Source organism: Sminthopsis crassicaudata, chromosome 5, assembly GCF_048593235.1.
Source record: "Sminthopsis crassicaudata isolate SCR6 chromosome 5, ASM4859323v1, whole genome shotgun sequence".
In the NCBI taxonomy this organism is placed as follows: domain Eukaryota; kingdom Metazoa; phylum Chordata; class Mammalia; order Dasyuromorphia; family Dasyuridae; genus Sminthopsis; species Sminthopsis crassicaudata.
In genome coordinates this window covers 34,522,842-34,543,697 of record NC_133621.1, presented here as the reverse complement: position 1 = coordinate 34,543,697, position 20,856 = coordinate 34,522,842, and the positions used below count along the sequence as shown (strand labels likewise).

The following is a 20,856-nucleotide window of genomic DNA, read 5'->3' as shown; positions in this document are numbered from 1 at the left end:
CAGGTGTCATTCCTGGTAGATTCCAGGAGCAGAAGACCAGCCTGTTCCTCCAGAAAAAAAACAGTTTTATTCCAAAGTCCCCTCCCTGCTTTGAACCCTTGAACAATAACACTGCAAAAGGGTTGCATTTCAAGGGCCAAGATGACATCATTCAAAGGGCAAGTACCTCTCCTGGTAGATTCCAGTAGAAGATGAAGAGCCTGTTCCAAGAGCCAAATTCATTTTTCTTTAGACGTCCCCGTCATCCTGTTGAACCTTTGAACAACAACACTTTAAAAGAGTTGGATCTCAAGGGCCAGGAGGACATCACTCAAAAAGCAGTTATCTGGCCTGGTAGACTCCAGCAGAAGAAGAGCAGCCTCTTCCAACAGGCAAAAGAATTTTGATGCAGAATTCCCCATAGCTCTGTTGAACCCTATCACATGATCAAAAAAGCGTCTGATCCCGGCTGCCGCTACTCGGGGGAGACTCAGCTTTGTATCAGGGTGCAAAAATGCAGAGCAACAAAGGTTTTAACCTTTATAAACAGAATCATACTCCAAGGAAGCAGCGCCAGCACCAACACCAGCATCAGCACCAGCAGCAGCAGCAGCAGCAACCACCACCAATACCTGCAAATGGGCAGCAGACCAACAGCCAGAATGAAGGCCTGACTATTGATCTGAAGAATTTTAGGAAGCCGGGGAAGAAGACCTTCACCCAGCGTAGCCGCCTCTTTGTGGGCAATCTCCCTCCTGACATCACTGAAGAAGAGATGAGGAAGCTGTTTGAGAAATATGGCAAGGCAGGCAAGGTGTTCATTGACAAGGACAAAGGCTTTGGTTTCATCCGCCTGGAAATCCGCACCCTAGCTGAGATCGCTAAAGTGGAGCTGGACAACATGCCCTTACGTGGAAAGCAGTTGTGAGTGCGCTTTGCCTGCCACAGCGCATCCCTGACGGTTAGGAACCTGCCTCAGTTCGTGTCCAATGAACTGTTGGAGGAGGCTTTCTCTGTCTTTGGCCAGGTGGAGAGGGCTGTAGTGATTGTGAATGATCGAGGGAGACCTTCAGGGAAAGGCACTGTGGAATTCTCAGGGAAGCCAGCTGCCCAGAAAGCTCTGGACAAATGCAGTGAAGGGTCCTTCCTTCTGACCACATTTCCTCGGCCAGTGACCTTGGAGCCGATGGACCAGCTAGATGATGAAGAAGGGCTACCGGAGAAGTTGGTCATCAAGAACCAACAATTCCACAAGGAGCGAGAGCAGCCACCTCGATTTGCCCAGCCTGGCTCCTTTGAATATGAGTATGCCATGCGCTGGAAAGCACTGATTGAGATGGAGAAACAGCAGCAGGACCAAGTCGACCGAAATATCAAGGAAGCCAGAGAGAAACTGGAAATGGAGATGGAGGCTGCTCGCCATGAGCACCAGGTCATGTTGATGAGACAGGATTTGATGAGACGCCAGGAAGAGCTTCGAAGGATGGAGGAGCTGCATAACCCTCACCGCTTTGAACCCTGTGAAAGTGTTGGAACTCAATGGGCAAGAGGACATTATTCAATGGCCAGGTAGCACTCCTGGTGGCTTCTAGAAGAAGAAGAAGAACTTGATCCCATGGGAAAAAAAGCATTTTCATACACAGGTTCCCAGCACCATGTTGAAGCATTGAATTACAAGACTGTAAAATTGTTGCATCTCAGGAGCCAAGAGGACATTATTCAAAGGCCAGGTATCCCTCCTGGTAAACTCCAGGAGAGGATGAAGAGGCTGTTCCTGTAGGCAAAAGCATTTTTCTTCAGAGGTCCCCATGACAGTGTTGAACTTTTGAACTACAACACTTGAAAATGTTGGATCTCAAGGACCAGGAGGAATCATTCATTGGTCAGATATCCCTCCTGGTGCCCTTTAAGAGAAAAAGAAGAGCCTGTTCCAACATGCAAAAGCAATTTTATTCAGAGGTCCCTGTCACCATGTTGACCCCTTGAAAAGCAACATTTTAAAAGTGTTGGATCTCAAGGGCCAGGAAGGCAACTTTCAAAAGGCAAGTATCTCTCCTGGTAGATTCCAGGAGAAGAAGAAAAGCTTGTTCCAACAGGCAAAAGCATTTTTATTCAAAGATCCCCATTACTCTATTGGACAGCTGAACATCAAGACTCTAAGAGTGTCAACTTTAAGGGCCAGGAGAAAGTCATTCCTGTTGGGTCTGTAAATAAGCCAAAGGAGGAGGCTTTTTTAAAAAAATGTATTTTGGGGATTCCTCCTCTGACCCTGGAAGTGCCCTTGATTAATACTACAACCTTGTCCACCTGTGAATCTCCATTATATAGCGGGAAGACACCATAGCCTTTCTAATGCTGCTCCCGCCAGGATCCTCCATTCTGCCCTTCATAGAGAAAACATGGAAAAAGATTGACATAAAATTGGAGGGAACAAAATGAGAGACAAGCAGGAAGGGAAGTAGAGAGCAAAAGAACTTACATTTCAGAAATCTCTGTTGTCCTGTTGAACACTTGAACTACAAGACTGTAAAAGTATCGGATCTCAAGAACCAAGCTGACAACATTCAAAGGCCAAGTCTCTCTCCTGGCATACTCCAGGAGAAGAAAAGGAGCCTTATCACCGGCAAAAGCATTTTTATGCAGAAGTCCCCATCACTGTGTTGATCCTTTGAACTACAACACCGTAAAAGTGTCGGATCTCAAGGGTCAGGAGGACATCATTCCAAGGCCAGGTATCACTCTTGGTAGACTCCAGGTGAAGAAAAGGAGCCGTATCACAAGCAAAAGCATTTTTATGCAGAAGTCCCCATTGCACTATTGAACATTTGAGCTACAAGACTATAAAAGTGCAGGATGAAGTCATTCCTATTAAGTCTGTAAATAAACCAAAGGAGGAAAGGGAGAGTGATGAGTAAAACATCTTTAGTTTTGGGATTCCTCCTCTAATTCTGGCAGTGTCTTGATTAATGCTACAACCTTTTTCACTTGTGTATCTCCATGACATACAGGAAGGCACTGTAGCCTTTTCTAGTGCTGCTCCCAACAGGATCCTCCAATTTTCCTTTCATAGAGAAAACAAGGATTCATATCAGACTATCTAAAAACCCGCTACTCAAGCCCCCAAAATGGCAGATATGGAGACAAAGGCTTTGCAAAAGGATTGGTCTGTGGAGGTTTTTAGGAGTAGAATAGCTCCATTTCCCCCAGAAATTTAATAACTTTGTGACTCAGAATTAAAAAAAAAAAAATCTAATAGCCCCTCAATGAAATCCTTCGTAGAAAAAAACACACAGGAATATTTGTGCCAAATTTTGAAATCCCCAGATAAAAAGAAAATCTTGAAAGAAGGAAAAAAAAAATAATTCAAGTATGTTGGAACTACAATTGGAATTGAAGAAGGCACATCAGCAGTCCCAGAAAAAAGAGAAAGAAGCATGAGAGACCAGCCCATTATGACAGTATAGACCTGAGGCTATAGGCAATAGATTAAATAGCAAAAGATTTGGGGCCATTGGTTGGACTTAGGTGACTATGTTGTCTACTTTCTGTGGGTCACATGACTTCCTGAAATTTAGGCCTAGGGTCCTACAGCCCCTTGAGAAATCATCTCCCCACCCCTCCCCCAGCCCATCCCATTAAGTCCCTCTTTATTTCAGACCTTTGAAGCTTTCTCACCCACTAGGACGTCCTTGTTATCTAGGCCTTCAGGCTGGTCCCCCTCCTCAGGATCCATGTAACCACCCTCTTCCCTTCAGAACCAACCCAGCCATCAGTGGGAACTTTCAGGAACCACTTTAGCTAAGAAATCTTGGTCCTTTCTAGTGCTCATCATTAAGCAAGCAGATGGAAGGGTAAAGCTGCTTAAGACAAGGAGCAGGAGTCAGAGACCCCACTCCCATCAGCCCCCCACCAGCTCCCCCTCTCCTACCCTGTCTTGGAAACCCCATCATCACAGACCCACAATTGGCATCTGGCAGCCAATGTTATCCACAGAACTCTAGCACAGTCCAGTCTGGAGGCCTCAGGGCCATTATCCCACCTCAAGCAGAACAGACCAAGTCATTTGGGTCTAAGGGATGAAGGTCTCACATTCCGGGGCTGCTGCAGGCTGACAAGAGGTGAGGGGCTGGCCATGCCCAATGGAATCCAGACTGAGGAGGGGAGACCATGACTTGTAGGGGGCATCAGCATCGAGGGGGTGGGGGCTGAGTGTCTATATCAGATATCAGGTGATTTTATGCTGACCACATACTTAGAATTTCATGGCTTGGAGTCTGGGGAAACAATTCTTACAAGAACATTAAAAATGCAAGAACCAATTAAGAGCAAAAAATAAACAAATTGCAGTTAGAATGGGGATTACAAGGGATAGTCACCAGGGACCCCCCACCCCCAGAGGAAGACTGTGGGGGGGAAATGGAGGCTCTCGTGAATGTCTCTCTTCCACACAGATTTTCTTAGGATAAATACCAAAGAGCATTTCCCCAAAATTCCTGCTTTTGTTTCCTCAAAGATCCACACTGGGTAAAAATGAAAAATCTGTTGAATGAGAATCTGTGGGAAATACAGTTTGAAACTGAAATGAGACAGAGTGGCTCCTGTTCAGGTCACTAAGTAATGATTAAGCTTCCAGAAGTCTCTGCACAAATACTCCAGCCTTCAATAACAGGAAGGTGATGAGGAGGGAGGTAACGGATATAACGGAAAAAGGGTTCCATGTGTTGTCATGACTACCTCACAAACAGTTAACTAGGATAAAAGGCCAGAAATCTCAAATCTCAACAGTCTGAGAGAGAGAGAGAGAGAGAGAGAGAGAGAGAGAGAGAGAGAGAGAGAGAGAGAGAGAGAGAGAGAGACAAAGACAAAGAAGAGAGAAGAGATAGCAAGAGGGGGTGGAGAAGAAGAGAAAGAGAAAGAAAGAAGAGGAGAGACACACAACTACAACACTACACCTGTGTATTTGCATGACAGACAGGAAGGCACCATAGCCTTTTCCACTGCTGCTCCCATTGGGATCCTCCATCCTACCACTGGCAGAGAAAACAAGGATTTGTATCAGGCCATCCCCAAAACTCTACATGCAAAGCCTCCAAGATGGAGGATATGGAGACAAAGGACCCTACTGGGGATTCCTAAAAGCAATGGCTTGTGGACTATTTTCTGAGGAAATGATTGATTAGCTCAATGGAAATTGATGGCGTAACAATAACGATTACTAGGATAAAAAAGTCTGAAGAGCCTTGAGAAAGACAGTGAGCAAGAGAGCTCTGGTAGCCACAAAAAACCCCCACCATAACCTAGAAGTTGACCAGCTAAGGAGCTACCTAGTTTTTCTCATCTTCAAGAAGCTCTTAGTGGTAAGAACCTTGATGATCCAGACTTTTCAGGGGGTGGGGACTGCCACATATGTGTAGAAGGGGAAATGAGTTAGTTTGTATTTGGGGTGAGGTGTGTATTTTGTTGGGATCAAACTGGACCATCAGAGACTTGGGGGTCTCCTTAGTAAGAGTGGAGATGGGGCAGAACAGCATCAAAGGTTTTAATCTTTTCTGACAATTAATCACCTGGCCCACATTGCAGATGCTACTTTGTCCTTAGGTCTTGTGGATTTGAGAATATGACCATGAGAGAACTTTTAGGAGAAAGAAGAAGCAGGTATGGGAGCACATGGACTATAAGACTGACTGGTCCATAAGATGTGGTGAAATCAAAGAATATTGGAATTATTCCCAGAAATGTTGTGATTTGAGCAGTCTGATAGAAGGTACCCACCGTCCCATTTAAAACAGACCACTAGAAATCACAGCAAATGAACTTTCAAGATTCTTCTTTATACTGACAGACAAGACACTTTGCCTACAATGGTAGTTTCATCTCCTATTTCCTCTATTGTCATACAAGGGAGTTTCTCAGTTGCTCCCTTTGGATTACTTTCAATGATGAGGAGAGAGGGACACGTTGAGAAAGGAGCAAACAGGGAAAGGATCCTGTAGCAATGGAATGTTTTTATCAATTGAGTTGAGCCTGGTTTTTCTGTAAAAAACATCCTGGACAATGAAAAGCAATAGCTAGGCTGTGCTAGTGAGCTGTTAGGGCCTTCCTGGGCTGCTTATTACTCCCTTATTTGGGAAGATGGGAAAATTATTGGACCCTGAGTTCTCAGTATTTCTTTATTGACATTCTTTTTCCTCAGGAAATCTTTGAAATTCAGCATGATGGAAATAACCCAGATGTTTCCCCATGGTGAAAAGCAATCAATAAACTTATGGATAATTAATACTTGTTCTCGTATCCATAAGTGTATTAAATAAGGAAGATGCATCCGTAAAATTCATTCTGAGGACCAAAAGTATGTAACCTAGAATATGACAGTATAGAAAAATAATGTCAGAATACATGTTCTTATATCAGTCACTGTATTAAATGAGGAAAATATACCCAAAAGAATTCATTCCAAGAGGGAGGACCAAAAGTATGTAAACTATAATATACCAGATACAGGGTATAGAAAAATGTCCGAAGTCACAATATTGAGGAGTGAGGATACCCTAACAGCGATAGGTGTCCCCATGCCAGTATCACAGGTTTTGTGAATGATTCACAGTTCCAATCTGCAAGCAAGGTTTTTGGCAGAAATGGCTTTGTTTTCACTGAGCAATCTCACTGGGCTAGTACCTGATTAGGAAGATAGTGAAGTTTGGGTACCAAGTCTTGCTTTTTATTTAGCCTTCTAAGTGAGGGGTTAATTCTCAAATTAATAAAGGGGGTGATTCTGTCCCAGCTCAAGACCTCCAAATGAATTGTAGGTAAGGGCAATTGTAACGTGCTGCTGTCTCCAGAAGCTGCCTATCGCTCTTTGGGAAGAGATCTGCTGTGTCAAGGCAAATATCTCGGACAGATTCTTCTTTCTGTAGAGAGCCGAATTCCCTTCCTGCAGAGAGCAGCCTCAAGTCTAGTCCAGACAAAAAACTCTCTTTCCTCCAGAGCTGTTCTCTTTTATCCTCCCAGAGAATGGGCATGGGCTGATGCAAGTGCTTCTGGGAAAAATCACTTCAACAAATGAACTTACTCCTCCTAAGCATGCAAGCTCCTCCCCAGGAATTCACAAGTAAAACTCCCAGGAGAGGCCGGAATTGTCAAGTACTGACTTAGCACTTAGTAAGAACCTAACAGTTAATGGTGGGAATTTCCCCTGGGAATCCAGTGGGAGAGTGGGAATGTTCCCAGAGAAGGGGAGGGGTTGAGATTCAGGGTTTTTCCAACTCAGGTGCCACCCCCACCAAAGACCAGAGGGGACATAGCCCTATTGCATCAATAATCCTAATGGAACAATTAGACTGTGAGAGCACTTTAGGATAGAGGTGTATAAGGTCACCAGGCAAATAGCTCTGGGAATAAAGAAAAGAAAACTTCTGGGGGGAAAATGTTGAGATGGATTATATGTGGGGCTAAGCAAAGGGAAGAGTGGTGGAGGACTGCAAACCTGACTGACAGAAAAGGGAATTTCATTAGAGGGCAGAAGATGGGGAACAAAAGAACAGCTTGTGATTTGGACACATTGAGAATCAGGTGCAATTGGCTTTCTGGGTAAAAATGTCCAATAGATATTATGTGGGAATTGGGAAAGAGCTCAAAAGAGAGACTGAGGTAGGTTCACTATGCCTGGGAAAGTGGTTTAAGCTTTATCTGTTTACACAGGAGGATGATTCTTGTAACTCCTAAAGACTTTCTCAATATTCTGTCAGAGTATACATAGCTAGATAGGATGGGTGTGAGTGGAAGATTAAGGGATAATCTCTTTTGAACAAAGGTTGAAAAGGAGATAGAAATGTACCAGGAAAAGGGAAAGAGAGAAGCAGAATGGTGCAAATCACCTGCTCTAAGAAAAAGGGCAGGAAAAAACTTTTCAGGTGGAGAGAGAGAGGAAGAGGAGAGGTTTGAGTGAAAGAATATTATTCTCATCCAAACTGGCCCAAATAGGAGACAGCACCATAAATACTTAATAAGGACATAGAAATCTATCTTAGTCTGTAAGAAAATGGGAGTGGAATGGAATATGGGAAGAGTGGGTAATAAAAGCACTGGTCATTTGAGAGGAGTCACTAATCAGTAGCAAAACACTTGAGGAGAGAGACAAGGTGAAAGGAGAGAATAAATGTGGGAAACATAATTAGCCTTTGTAATTGTAAAATTAATTTTTGAAACAAGTTTTTCTGATGGAAGAGCATTGTTCTCTGGGAAAAGATGAGCAGAATGCTCCTTGGGGAAAAGCAAAAGAACAAAGTGAAATATACCTTATATGAAGTAATAGCATGTTCTGGAGAAGACCAGTTGTAAATGATTTTTTTGTTCTCACTAACAATTGTCCACAACTAATCTGAAGGACATCGGATAAAAAATCTTGTCCATTCATGGAGAAGGAATGATTGTGTTCTGTGTACATAACAAAGCATTCTCTATTTCCTTAAATTCTCTCTTTTTTTTTATTTTTATTTCTTTGGAGGCTTCTTATTTTCTTTAGGGTGGGAGATCTTATGTTTTTTTCACAAATTTTATGGAAATGTTTTGGATAATTGGATAATTTCACATGTGGTTTCCTAACTGTGAGTGGGAATCAGGAAAAGAATCTACAAAGCAAAAAATTTTTAAACAAATATTAAAGAAAACTTTTTGAATGTAATTGGTTAAAAAATATAAATCAAAACTTGTAAACAAAAGCGGTCATTTACTTTTGTACTTTGGAGTTTATAATATTAACTTTGCATATCTATTTGTAAATATCAACTGAATGAGAATGTGAGAAACCAGAGTTTAGAAGAGAGTTTAGAAGAGAAAACAAAATGAATAACTGGATGACACTGTCCATAAACATAAATTATCTCCTGTGGGCCACTTGGTGCTTCATAGTAAGACAGGGAGAATACAAAGAATGGACTAAGGCAGGCTCTGGCCTGAAGTTCCCAGTCTGACACTGATGCATTGTTGGAATTGTTAAAGAATGCAATCATTCTGGAGAGCAGTTTGGAACTATGCCCCAAAAGTTATCAAACTGTAATCCAGCAGTGCTACTACTGGGATCATATCCCAAAGAAATAATAAAGGGAAAGGGACCTGTATGAGCCAAAAATGTTTGTGGCAGCCCTTTTTGTAGTGGCTAGGAACTGGAAAATGAACAGATTCCCATCAATTGGAGAATGGTTGGGTAAATTATGATATATGAAGGTTATGGAATATTATTGCTCTGTAAGAAATGAGCAGCAGGAGGAATACAGAGAGGCTTGGAGAGACTTACACGAACTGATGCCGAGTGAAATGAGCAGAAGCAGGAGATCATTATGCACTTCAATAACGATACTGTATGAAGATGTATTCTGATGCAAGTCAATATCTTCAACATAGATCTAGAGAAGATCTAATTCAATTCCAATTGATCAATGATGGACAGAATCAGCTACACCCACAGAAGGAACACTGGGAATTGAGTGTAAACTGTTTGCACTATTGTCTTTCTTCCCAGGTTACTTTTACCTTCTGAATCCAATTCTTACTGTGCAACAAGAAATTTGGTTTTGCACACATATATTGTATCTAGGATACACTATAACACATTTGACATGTATGGGATTTGCCTGTCATCCAGGGAAAGGGGGGGTAGAGGGAAGGAGGGGAAAATTCGGAACAGAATTGAGTACAAGGGATAATGTTGTAAATAAAATTACCCATGCATATATACTGCCGAAAAATTATAAATATAAAATTAATAAATTTTTTTTTTTTTAGTTTGCAGTCTAAGGAGGTGACTACCTAAAAACAACAAAGTACATGACTGATTTCTTTATCATAAAACTAGAAGCAATGAAGTTGTCTCCTGGGCTTCCAGTAGGAAATGAGGGAGAGCATAGACAAGGGCACGTTGACAAAGGTCTGGTTCTCCTCCAAAGGCCAGGTACACTATTGGTAGATCATAATCCCAGAGCTGCTGCTATCTTTCCCACCCACAATGTGTTTCCTGATTTCTCCTCCTTTGCTCATATGCACTTGTCACTGGATAACACCCTCAGACTCCAACAGTGTGAAAGTGTCAGACATCAAGGGCCAGGAGGAAGTCATTCATGTCTGGTCAGTGACCAAGAAAAAGGAACTGGGCAGCCCATCGTGGACCAGAAATTTTGTTTTTCAGTTCCTCTTCTGACCCTGGCAGTGCCCATATTAATGTAGAACCATGCCCACCTAACCTATTTACCTTCATGACCAAAGCCTCCAGAGAGGAGGATATGGACAAAAATGTCCTTATTGCAACTTTATGACAGGATTGGCCTATAAGGATTCTCCCCAGAAGAGTTACATAGATTTTCAAATTTGAGCTCTTGAGTTCCCCCACAAGTTAAACAACTTTGTGCCTCAGGACAAATATAGATGGCTTAACAATTAGAACACAAAGGGGAAAAGCATAAATTTTAAAAATGCAATAGCAGCTCAACAAAATCCTTTGTGAAAAACACAGAGAAATATTTGTGCCAAATTTTGAAATCCCTAGATCACAGAAAAAATTTTGAAGGAAACCAACCCATTTAAATAGGCTGCAGCTGTTACTGGAATTGAACAAGACACATCAGTAGCCCCAGTAAAAGCCTGGAAACATATCTACCAAGTATTGATTCTGAGTGGGGAACGGGGGAGGGAGAGTGAAGGGAAAGGAGAGAGAAGGAAGCATGGAGTGAGACCAACTGAAGGAGGGAAGACAGAAAGGGGAGAAAGATTGACATCAAAGGAATGGAAGGAAAATGAGAAGTGATACAAGAGAACTTACATTGGAAAGATTTCATATAATAGAGTATTTTAAATTTTATGTTTTCATCTCATTTCAATAGTATTTTTCAAAATATATGTAGTTTATCTTTGTCAAACTTTGTGCTCTCAGTGTTTCTCCTTTGCTCCTTTGACCCCATCAACCCCAAAACAATAAGCAATCCAATAAATGTTCAATAATTGCAATTCTTTTTAGCACATAATCACATTTTTCAAGTTGTGCAAGAAAGATGAAGCAAAAGCACAACAAAAGACAAAAATAGGAATGTGTGGGACAGGGTGTTAGACTCTTAAGACAGATATAAACAGAAAGTATTGTAAGGAGAAGCCCAAAATATTCCCAAAGGGCTGTCAAAATGTGCATACCCTTTGATCCAGCAGTGTTCCTCCTGTGCTTGTATCCCAAAGAGATATTAAAGACAGGAAAGGGACCCATATATAGAAAAATGTTTGTGGCAGGAACTGGGAACTGAGTGGATGCTCATCAATTGCAAAATCACTGAATAATTTATGGTACATTAATATTATGGAAAATATTGTTCTGTAAGAGATGATCAGCAGGATGATTTTAGAGAGGCCTGGAGGAACATGAACTGATTCTGAGGGACATAAGAAACAAGAGATCAGTGTACACAATAACAACATTATATGATGATGAATTCTGATGCACAAGGTTCTTTCCAACAATGAGATGATTGAGGCCAGTTCCAATGATCTTGTGATGAAGAGAGCCATCTACACCCAAAGAGAGGACTGTGGGTGCTGAGTGTGATTCACAGTATCGGATTTTTACTCTTTTTTTCTTGCATTTTTCTTATTTTTTCCCCCTTATTCCCTCTTTTTCTTGGGCAGCAAGATAATTGTATAAATATGTATGTGTAAGGGTTGAAGAGGAGTCAGGTGCAGTGCAACAAGAAGTAAATAAGCAAAAAATGTTGAGCCCCCCGAAAGTGGGTCTGCTATGAACTAGTAGGGACTGCCTCATGGTGGGGAACTCTGGACACATCAAAATCCACATTTTCGGGGGATGTGTCTTCTTCTCTGATTGGCTAGTCAGCTAGGCAGGATGTGAACAAGTGAATAAAAGATCTTGACCTTGCACATGTCTGTTCTTGAGTGCTCTATCATGTTTAAACCATAATTCTTATGAAATTATGGCCAGAGATCTTTGAAGACCTTTGAAAGATGTAAGCTTGGTAAACCTGGTTTCAGCACTGCAAAAGACAGTGACTAGAGATTTCTCTAAGGGCTTGGGAATTAGAGATTGGCAGTAGTGAATGCAGAGTGAGCATTAACAAGGGTATTCACAAAAGTAATCAATGCTGAGTTGGCATTCAGAAGTGGCGCCCAATGTGGGGACTATGCTGTATATCACCAGATCTCCATTAATCGGGAAGACATGAGGGGAGGCAGAAAGGCATTATGGATCTAGGTATAAGGTTACCTACGATCAAGCTCAAGGATACAGCTGTGTATGCAGCTCAAATAAATAGGTCAAAGATCCAGATGGATGATCTTTTAACAAAGATCATTTCTGAAGAACAGCAGGGAGCTTGCTTTCCAGCTTCAAGGAGTTTACCCTGACACCCATTATATACATCTCAGCAAGGAAAATATCTAGTGCTAATAGAGATGGTTGAATGTATAGAGCAAAAAATACAAGAATTAAAGGTTGAGTTAGAGGTAAAATGAAAAATTACATTACAAAACAAAAAAGATATAAGAATCACTGGCTGAATTACAAGCTGAAAAAATTGGGTTATAGCAGAACAGAAAGAGTTCTGCCTAATGATTGAAACAGAGAAGGAAAACAAAAAGTAGAAAGTTGAAGATGCCACATGGAAACCAGCATTTTGTTAATTTATCTCATCCGCTACTGCTTAAGGGGGATCTACTGGGCTTAGTAGTCATTTTACTGAAAGAACTTAATATGGGAAGGAGTTTGGTTCTTTTCATATGCAAAATTTGGTTTTGGCTCCAATTCTGCCCACCAGGAGAGTCTTTGAAAATGCAGCATTCCAACCTGCTCAGTTAGTCTCTAACATCAGATTTATTGACTCACACTCCTGGAATACACTTTGGTGATAGTTATTCAAACTTTGACTTCTAGAAACAGAATTTAGGGATATTGTGGACTGAAGCTTTCACAGCTGAGCATCATTTGCTCATATGTATGAATGGCAGACCATTGAAAAGGTTGGTAGACACAGATGTAGATAGTACAGCTATTAGAGGTGCCAGCTGGTCTACTTGACTAAAGATAACAGCAAACACCTATACATCTGGCATAAAAGGTCTCTAACAGATAAAATTTGTGATACCTCTTTGAGATGGGAATTTAAAGATAAGACAGAAGTTTTTATTTTACTGTTTAAAGGTTCCCCATCAATCAGTAGGGAAGAGACATCTTACAAAGTGAAAAAAATTAGATTTCATTAGGTATAGGACAGTAGCAACTTAAGCAAGGATATTTACAAGCTTCTCTAAGTCCTTGGAATTCCCCTGAATTTAATATAAAAAGGAAATTTGGGGAATGGAGAATTTTGATTGATTCGAGAAAAGGAAATGGACAAGATGGAGACAATGGAAGCTCTTCAGCTTGGGCTGCCATCTCCTCAACTGCCTAGGGAATGGTCTTTTTGGCTTAAGAATTCTATCTCTCTAGATAAGTATATGAAGGGATTTGTCTTCTCAGTGCCCAGGATTAATTTAGCTGAACCTTATAAAGTATTTGAATGGACAGTTTTGCCACAGGAAATGAAGAACAGCCCAACTAATGTGTCAAATGCAGGTGGCTTCTAATCTTACTCCTGTAAGAAAAGTATCTCCAAAAGTTTTGTTATCACCTATAATGACATTTTACGAGGAGACAGTGTTTTAGACTCACCTTGCCAGCTTATAAAAGAAGCTCAAGAGGTTCTAAAAGAGATTGAATTGGCTTTATCCAATATGGCTGAAAGAATAACTCAAAAAGTATTGGCAAATGGATATCACTCATGTTAAGAGGCAGAATATGGATATACATTCTCATTTCCTTATGGCTTCATCCAACCAGGAGAAGGAGTCAGGCAAGTGATCAGCCATCTTTCCATTGTAGGAATTTTCCATGCACTTAAGACAGACAAAGGATTAGCTTATATATTTTCTGCCTTTAGGTTTTCTTGCATTGAATTTGGCTTTGCCCCTTCCATTGGCATCCCATATAACCATATTGGCCAAGTCATGATTGGACAGACTATTTATGCTTCTGAGATGTTCCCGTTCATACAAGAGAAGGGAACTTTGGCATTTGCACGAGATGTGGCAATACATACATGTAATTTATTGCAATTTTCAAATTCTTTGGATTTTATCCCAGCAATGCACTTCTGGCACACGCAGAAAGTGTGGCTAACTAACAGACTGACTGACAAGGACAGTGATGTGGAAGGGCTTAGATGGCATCTGCAAGGGCCAGATTGGGTCAGGTTTGGCGCCCTGGGTACACTCTTGTCATTCCAGACTCAGACCCAAGAACAGAGGAGTGGATCCCAACCATAAACATGTGTGTCCTGGGGATCCAAGAAGAGAAGGACCATTCAATGGCCCAGAGGGATCGGGCCAGATGTCAGCAGCCCTTCAGACTCTGATGGCAGCCATGTCCCTCCTGACCATGACACTAGAGACAGCAGACAAAGCTCCAATGTAGCAGCTGAATTGGATTGTCCTGGGTGATGTGCATTACACACAGAACGACAAATGGACAATGGACCTGTGCACTTCTCCCATGGCTACTCACTGTTCATATGGTGGCCTGGGGAGAGCCTTTGTCTTCTTTTCCACTCATAGTCAAGGCCTTTGCTTATTATAATTATATTATTACAATAATTATATATTATTTTTATTATATTATTATAATTATATAATATTTATTATAATGGCTAATTAGTGGGGTAAAACCAATATGCCCACCTGCCAAAGTTAGTGAGGCAGTGCTACAGGAAAGGACTTTGAATGTGTACACCTTCCTCTCTGCCTTTCTTTACCAAAAGGTGTATGCAACTGAAACTACAGAGCTGTGATTTCCTACCTCATTGACATCCTACCTCCTCCAGCATGACTTTATTGAATGGGATAACACCATGTTATCCATGCTTGGTTTCAGCCCCTATTGGGCCTGGTTCTCACTGTCATACTTTTGTTCGCCTTTGTGCTGTTATATACTCTCTGTAATCTCATTGATCAAGCTAGCTATTGTTGATGCTAAAGTCAGCTTGATGTGATGAGCAGTCCCTGCTTTACAAGAGAAGAGAATTGTAAGGTGGAAGGAGGAGTCAGGTGCAGTGCAACAGGAAGTAAACAAGCAATAAAGCTTAAGACCCCCGGAAGTGGTTCTGCTGTCAACTAGTAGGGACCACCTCATGCAAGGGAACTCTGGTCACATCAAAATCCTCATCATTTACGGGGGAAGTGTTTTCTTCTCTGATTGGCTGTGTGCATATGACTCTTAGATCCTATTTAAGCTATGAGAAGAGGAAGCAGGCTCTCTTTGACCTGGAGTTCCCTGGGAGTCAATAGGAAGTCAGCTAGGCAAGATGTGAACATGTGAATAAAAGATCTTGACCTTGCACATGGCTGTTCTCGAGTGTTTAAACCATCCTTCTTATAAAACAATGGCCAGAGATCTCTGAAGACCTCCGCCAGAGATAAGCTTGGTAAACCTGGTTTAAGCACTGCAAAAGACAGTGACCAGAGATTTCTCTGAGGGCCTGGGAATGAGGAGAGACTGGCAGTAGTGAATGCAGAGTGGGCATTAACAAGGGTATTCACAAAAGTAGTCAGTGCTGAGTTGGCATTCACAAGTATGCCCATGTTGGATTCAATATATATTTCACCACGTTTAACAATTGGTGGACTACTTGCCATCTAGGGGAGGGACTGGGGGAAGTGGGAGAAATTGGAATGCAAGGGTGTTGAAAATTAAAATTATCCTTTTATTATTTAAAAATTAAAAAATAACTTTAATAATAATAATAATAAAAGAGTTCCAAGTACACCAACTGGGCACCCAGCAGTCCTGAAATAGGGAATGAATTGAATAGCAAAAGATTTGGGTTCATGGTTGGACTTAAAAGGAAATAACCATTGACCAATGGTCAGCTATGCTGTCATCTTCCTGCAGTTCACATGACTTCCTGAACCTTAGGGTTTTGTAACCTACAGCCTCTGAGAAATCTCCCCTCCCCCAGCCCAGCCCATTCAGTCTCTCTTTATTTCAGACCTTTTGAAACTTTCACACCCCAATTCGGATGCTTTTCTGCCACTAGGGCAACCTTGTTATCTAGGCCTTCAGGCTGGTCCCCCTCCTCAGGATCCATGTAACCACGTTCTCACCTTCAGAACCAACCCCTACCCATCAGTGGGAGCTTTCAAGAACCACTTTACTAAGAGATCTTGACCTTGTTTCTAGTGTTTAAGTGCATGAGCAGACCAGTGATAGGATAAAGCTGCTTAAGGAGCTGGAGTCAGAGAACCCGCTCCCACAGTCTTAGAAACTTGCCACAGAGGCACAATTGCTGTCTGGCATCTGGTCTCATCCATAGAACTCCAGTACTGTCCAGGCCCAGAGGCCTCAAACCCATTATCCCACCTCAAGCAGGGCAGACCAAGTCATTTGGGCCAAAGGGATGAAGGTTCTCACCTTCTGGAGATGTTTCAGGCTGACAAGGGGTGAGGAGTTGGCCCTGCCCAGAGGGTCTTGATTGAGGAGAGGAGACACGTTGAGAGTGTAACAGGGGGAGGGGGAAGGGGGCCTTGAGTGTTCAAATCAGGTGTCAGGAGATTTCAGGTTGCCCACTTGGAATTTCATGGCTTGGAATCTGGGAGAAACAAGAACTGTAAGGACCAAATATGAGCAAAAAAAAGCATAAACAAGAGTGGAATTGATATGGGGATTATTAGGGACAGTAACCAGGGACCCCACCCAGAAGACGACTAAGGGGAAGATGAGTCTGTCAAGAATGCCTCTCAATCACAAAGCTTTTCTTAGGATAAATACAAAAGAACATTTCCCCCCAAATCCTGCTTTTGTTTTCTTATAGATTTTGTTTCTTTTGGTAAAGATACTAGGGCCTTTAGGTCCTTTTGTGTTGAATTTGGCTTTGCCCATTCCATTGGCATCCCAGACAGAGAAAAACCAAAGGTGTTAAGAGTTCATAGCCATATGGCAGACAGGTGGGAGATGGGACCAGCTCTCCAATCAGAATAATAGCTCACCACATAGTACCTGCCTTTCACTCACTCACAGCCAAAGGAAAACTTACCAAGGCTTCATGTATTGGTTTGAGACCAGGCAGAAAATATCATGGACAGATCAATGACAAATCTTCATATGCTTAGGATCCTCATTGATTAGTCATCCTCTGGGTCAATCTAATGACAAATATTGTGAGGGTGGGAAGGGGGGAGAGGGAGAACTGGCAGCTGGTGAAGTTCACATGGTCCATAAGAGGGATGAAGTCTTCCTGACTGGGATTCCAGCCTCCAATACTTACTGGCTATTAGACCCTGGCAAAGTAAACTAACTTCTGACTTCATTTCCTCATCTATAGAATAAAGATAATGAAAGTAGCTACTCTAGAGTGTTAGGATTAAGGATCAAATTGCAAAAGCTACAAAAGTCATCTAGATGGCATTATGGTGAGAGTACTGGATCTGGAGTTAGGAAGATCTGAGTTCAAATCTAGCCTCAGATATTTATTAACTGTGTGATCTTGAGCAAGTCACATAACTCTGCTGGCCTTATTGCCCTCATCTGTAAAATGGGGATAATGCTACCTATATCTTAGGGTAGTTGTGAGAATAAAGTGAGATTATATTTGTAAAGTGCTTTGCAAACCTTCCAGTGGTACATCAATGCCAGCTATTACAGCTATTAAATGAAAGGCTATATCTAAAGAGCATTGGGAATTTTAAATTGCTATATAAATATCAATTATTATTATTGACATAACCCAGTGAATCACCAACTCCTCTGGGGTACAGATAGTTCTGTGTTTTATGCCTTAAAATACTGACATTGAGAGATTAAATGAACAGTTATGTCTGTTGTTTTACCTAATGCTGTATGAGCTCCACATGTTTATGTGGCAATTCTAAGAGCATCATTAAACCTCCGTTTTGCTCTGCTGAGTCCAGAGCTCTTGGGGGTGAAGGTATGTGGGAATCAATCAGTAATAACCATGGCAGAATCCTGCTGTGAGGGATGTAGAAGACCCTTACCAAAAATGACTACTCAAAGATCATTCAGTAGAAAGCAGAAAAGTTGTTTATTGAAAACCTCCAGAGGATGAGCCATCCCATGGAGAGATAAGAAAGAGAAAGCTCGAGGTAGGAGGGCTAAAGTAGTAAAGATACATAGCTTTTGTACAAGAGATTCCATCACAAGGAAGAGAGAACTGAGAAAGAGAGGGGAAGGCATCTAATTGGTTGTTGCTAATTTGGGGAGCATTGAGAAATAGGTGCCCTCTCCCCTTAATTGAATGTTAGACGGGTGCCAAAATTCAAAATTTAGATTACTAAGCTAACATCATTCAACTAATAGTCTAAATATTGATAACATTGAATAGTGATAAATGTCATCATTTTGGGTCAAGTAAATATGATTCTAGCTGGCCAAGGCTCAACGAAATATGAGCTTGCACATATTATGCAGGTCACAGGGAAAACACAGACATAATGAAAATAAAATACAGAAAAAGAATTCACATGTTCTTGTAAGTTCTTCACCTTATCTCTATTCCCCACACTGTGCTCCTCTCACCCTTTGGTAAGTTGCTTGATTGAAGATGGGCTTTCCTTGAAGACAAGCATTTGTGAAATCCAAACTGTATATCAAGTATGTCTGACATTTTCTGGAGCTGCTGCAGGCTGACAAGGGGCTAGGGGCTGGCCGCACCCAGTAGGGTCCACATTGAAGAGGGGGAGATCCATGACTTGTATGGGGTCTCTGTAACAGGGGGGCCTGGGTGCCTGAATCAGGTGATTTCATGTTGTCGACATACTAGGAATTTCATGGCTTGGAGTCTGGAAAAAACTACTCTCACAAGTATATTAAAAATGCAAGGACCAGATATGAGCAAAAACACAAAAGTGGAGTTAATATGGGGGTTACCAGGGACAGTCACCAGGGACCCCACCCAGAGGAAGACTTGGGGGCAGATGAGGCTCTCATGAATGCCTCTCATCCACACAGCTTTTTGTAGGATAAATGCCAAAGAGCATATCCCCCAAATTCCTGCTTTTGTTTCCTCAAAGGAGTATGGGCAATGGGTGGACCAGTGTGGCCTTCAGTGAGTATGATCTCCTTTAGCCAAACCTCTGGAGCCTTTTCCATCTTACAAGGAAAGGCTTTTAACCCAACTAGCAGAGGGGTTAACAGAATCCAACAGAATCTAAAAGCAGTTTGAAGCTCCTGCCAGGGGCACATGTGCACAATCCATCTGCCAATCCTCCCTAAGGATGTACCCCTCCCTCCTCCAGAGAGGCTTCTGGATGGGGAGGGGTTTCACAGCTTTTTCAGAATTTACTTATCTGGGAGCTCTATGAGGGAATGCAGGAGTCAGGAGTTGGGGAATTAAAGGTGCCTTGGTCAGGGGCAAACAGGCAGCTGCACAGGCTCGAATCAACAACCCTGTTTCCCTTGGACTGAAGTGAATCCCTCTTTGTCCTTTACAAATCATAACAGGAGCCTTTCTAAGTCCAGGCACAGCTTATAGTCATTGTTCCCTTACAGACTTATTAGGGAATGATTGGCTGTCAATAATCCCCTTTCTCTCCATATCACCCCCATGAGCATGGAGTCAGTATAGATATTCACTCTCATTCCTTTCCCCAGTTCCAAAGCTCTGAGGAGGGCAAAAATGCTCTGAACCTGGTGGGGAGTGAGAACCTTCAGGGACTGACCTAGTGTGATCTTGGGGGTCTCCTCAGTGATACTATGGCAGCCATTGCTCTAGGTAAGAAAGTCACCACAAGCACAGCAAGTTTCTTTGAGAATTAAGCAAGGAGTCTAAGACAGGGTCCCCGGGACTGAGTCAATCAGGTGGGAGAATAACAGAACTGGGGAACTAAGTCACAAGTTTCCCAACCTGAGCAAAGGCCAAGGTTGTCTCACTAGCTCCTGCCCAGATAAGACATCCACAATGGCTCAGGAGGGCCTCCATCCAAGTTATATAGGGCATTCCTCCCAAATGGTGGCTTACTGACTTCTCGATCCACCAGGCAATCATATCCAAATTCGAAATGCCAAACAATTTTAGTTACAGTCCCAAGAGATTCCATCTCAACAGCAACTTTCAGGCATCAGGTCTTAGATCCTTAACTATCCCATGTGCCTGTAGAGCACAGCCAAAGCTAGATGCAGGACTATCAGATTAGAATCCTGCTCTGGATACTTCAAGAGACCTACAGACCGTATTTGTTATCATATTCATTAAAAAACTTACTTAATGAAATAATTTGCTGAAGACAGATGGAGACCCTGAAAGAAATGATCATTTTCAGAGAACTTGCACTTCTAACTCTGAAGAGTAGACTCTTTGATACAGCATCAAAAGTGACCTTGCCTTTATGCAAATAACTAGTATATAGTTGTCAATCCTAAATTTTCAAATAACTATCAAATATCCCAATCAAAAACTTCCAGAAACATAAAAGTGAAGAAAATGGAATTCTACACCCACAACTAAACTTTTTTTTCCAAACCTGGTAAGTTCCCAAAGCAAAAGCCGAAGTCTACTTAGGTTGTCAGTCCAACCAGAAATCCCAGTCATGTCTCTGGGCCCAAATCCTCCCCACAAAATCTACCCATGAACCACCCCATGGCCACTGGCCTCTGCTGGGTCAGCCCACCAAGGCACTCCACCTTGCAGTGTTCTTCCCCTTCCCTTTGGAGTATGTCTCCTAACTCTACTAGGCTTTTCAGCCTCTCTTCTCCTCAGAGGTATCTTTGTTTTCTTTAAAAAATAAAAATAAAAAAAAATATTTAAATATTTGAGTTCCAAATTCTATGTCTCCCTTCCTCTGTTC

General features: G+C 41.9%; 1 pseudogene; it reads left to right on the top strand.

Annotated features, from left to right (window-relative positions):
- The first annotated feature begins 436 nt into the window (after positions 1 to 436).
- On the top strand, positions 437 to 1,476 carry LOC141544283 (non-POU domain-containing octamer-binding protein pseudogene; annotated as a pseudogene).
- The last annotated feature ends 19,380 nt before the right edge of the window (positions 1,477 to 20,856 follow it).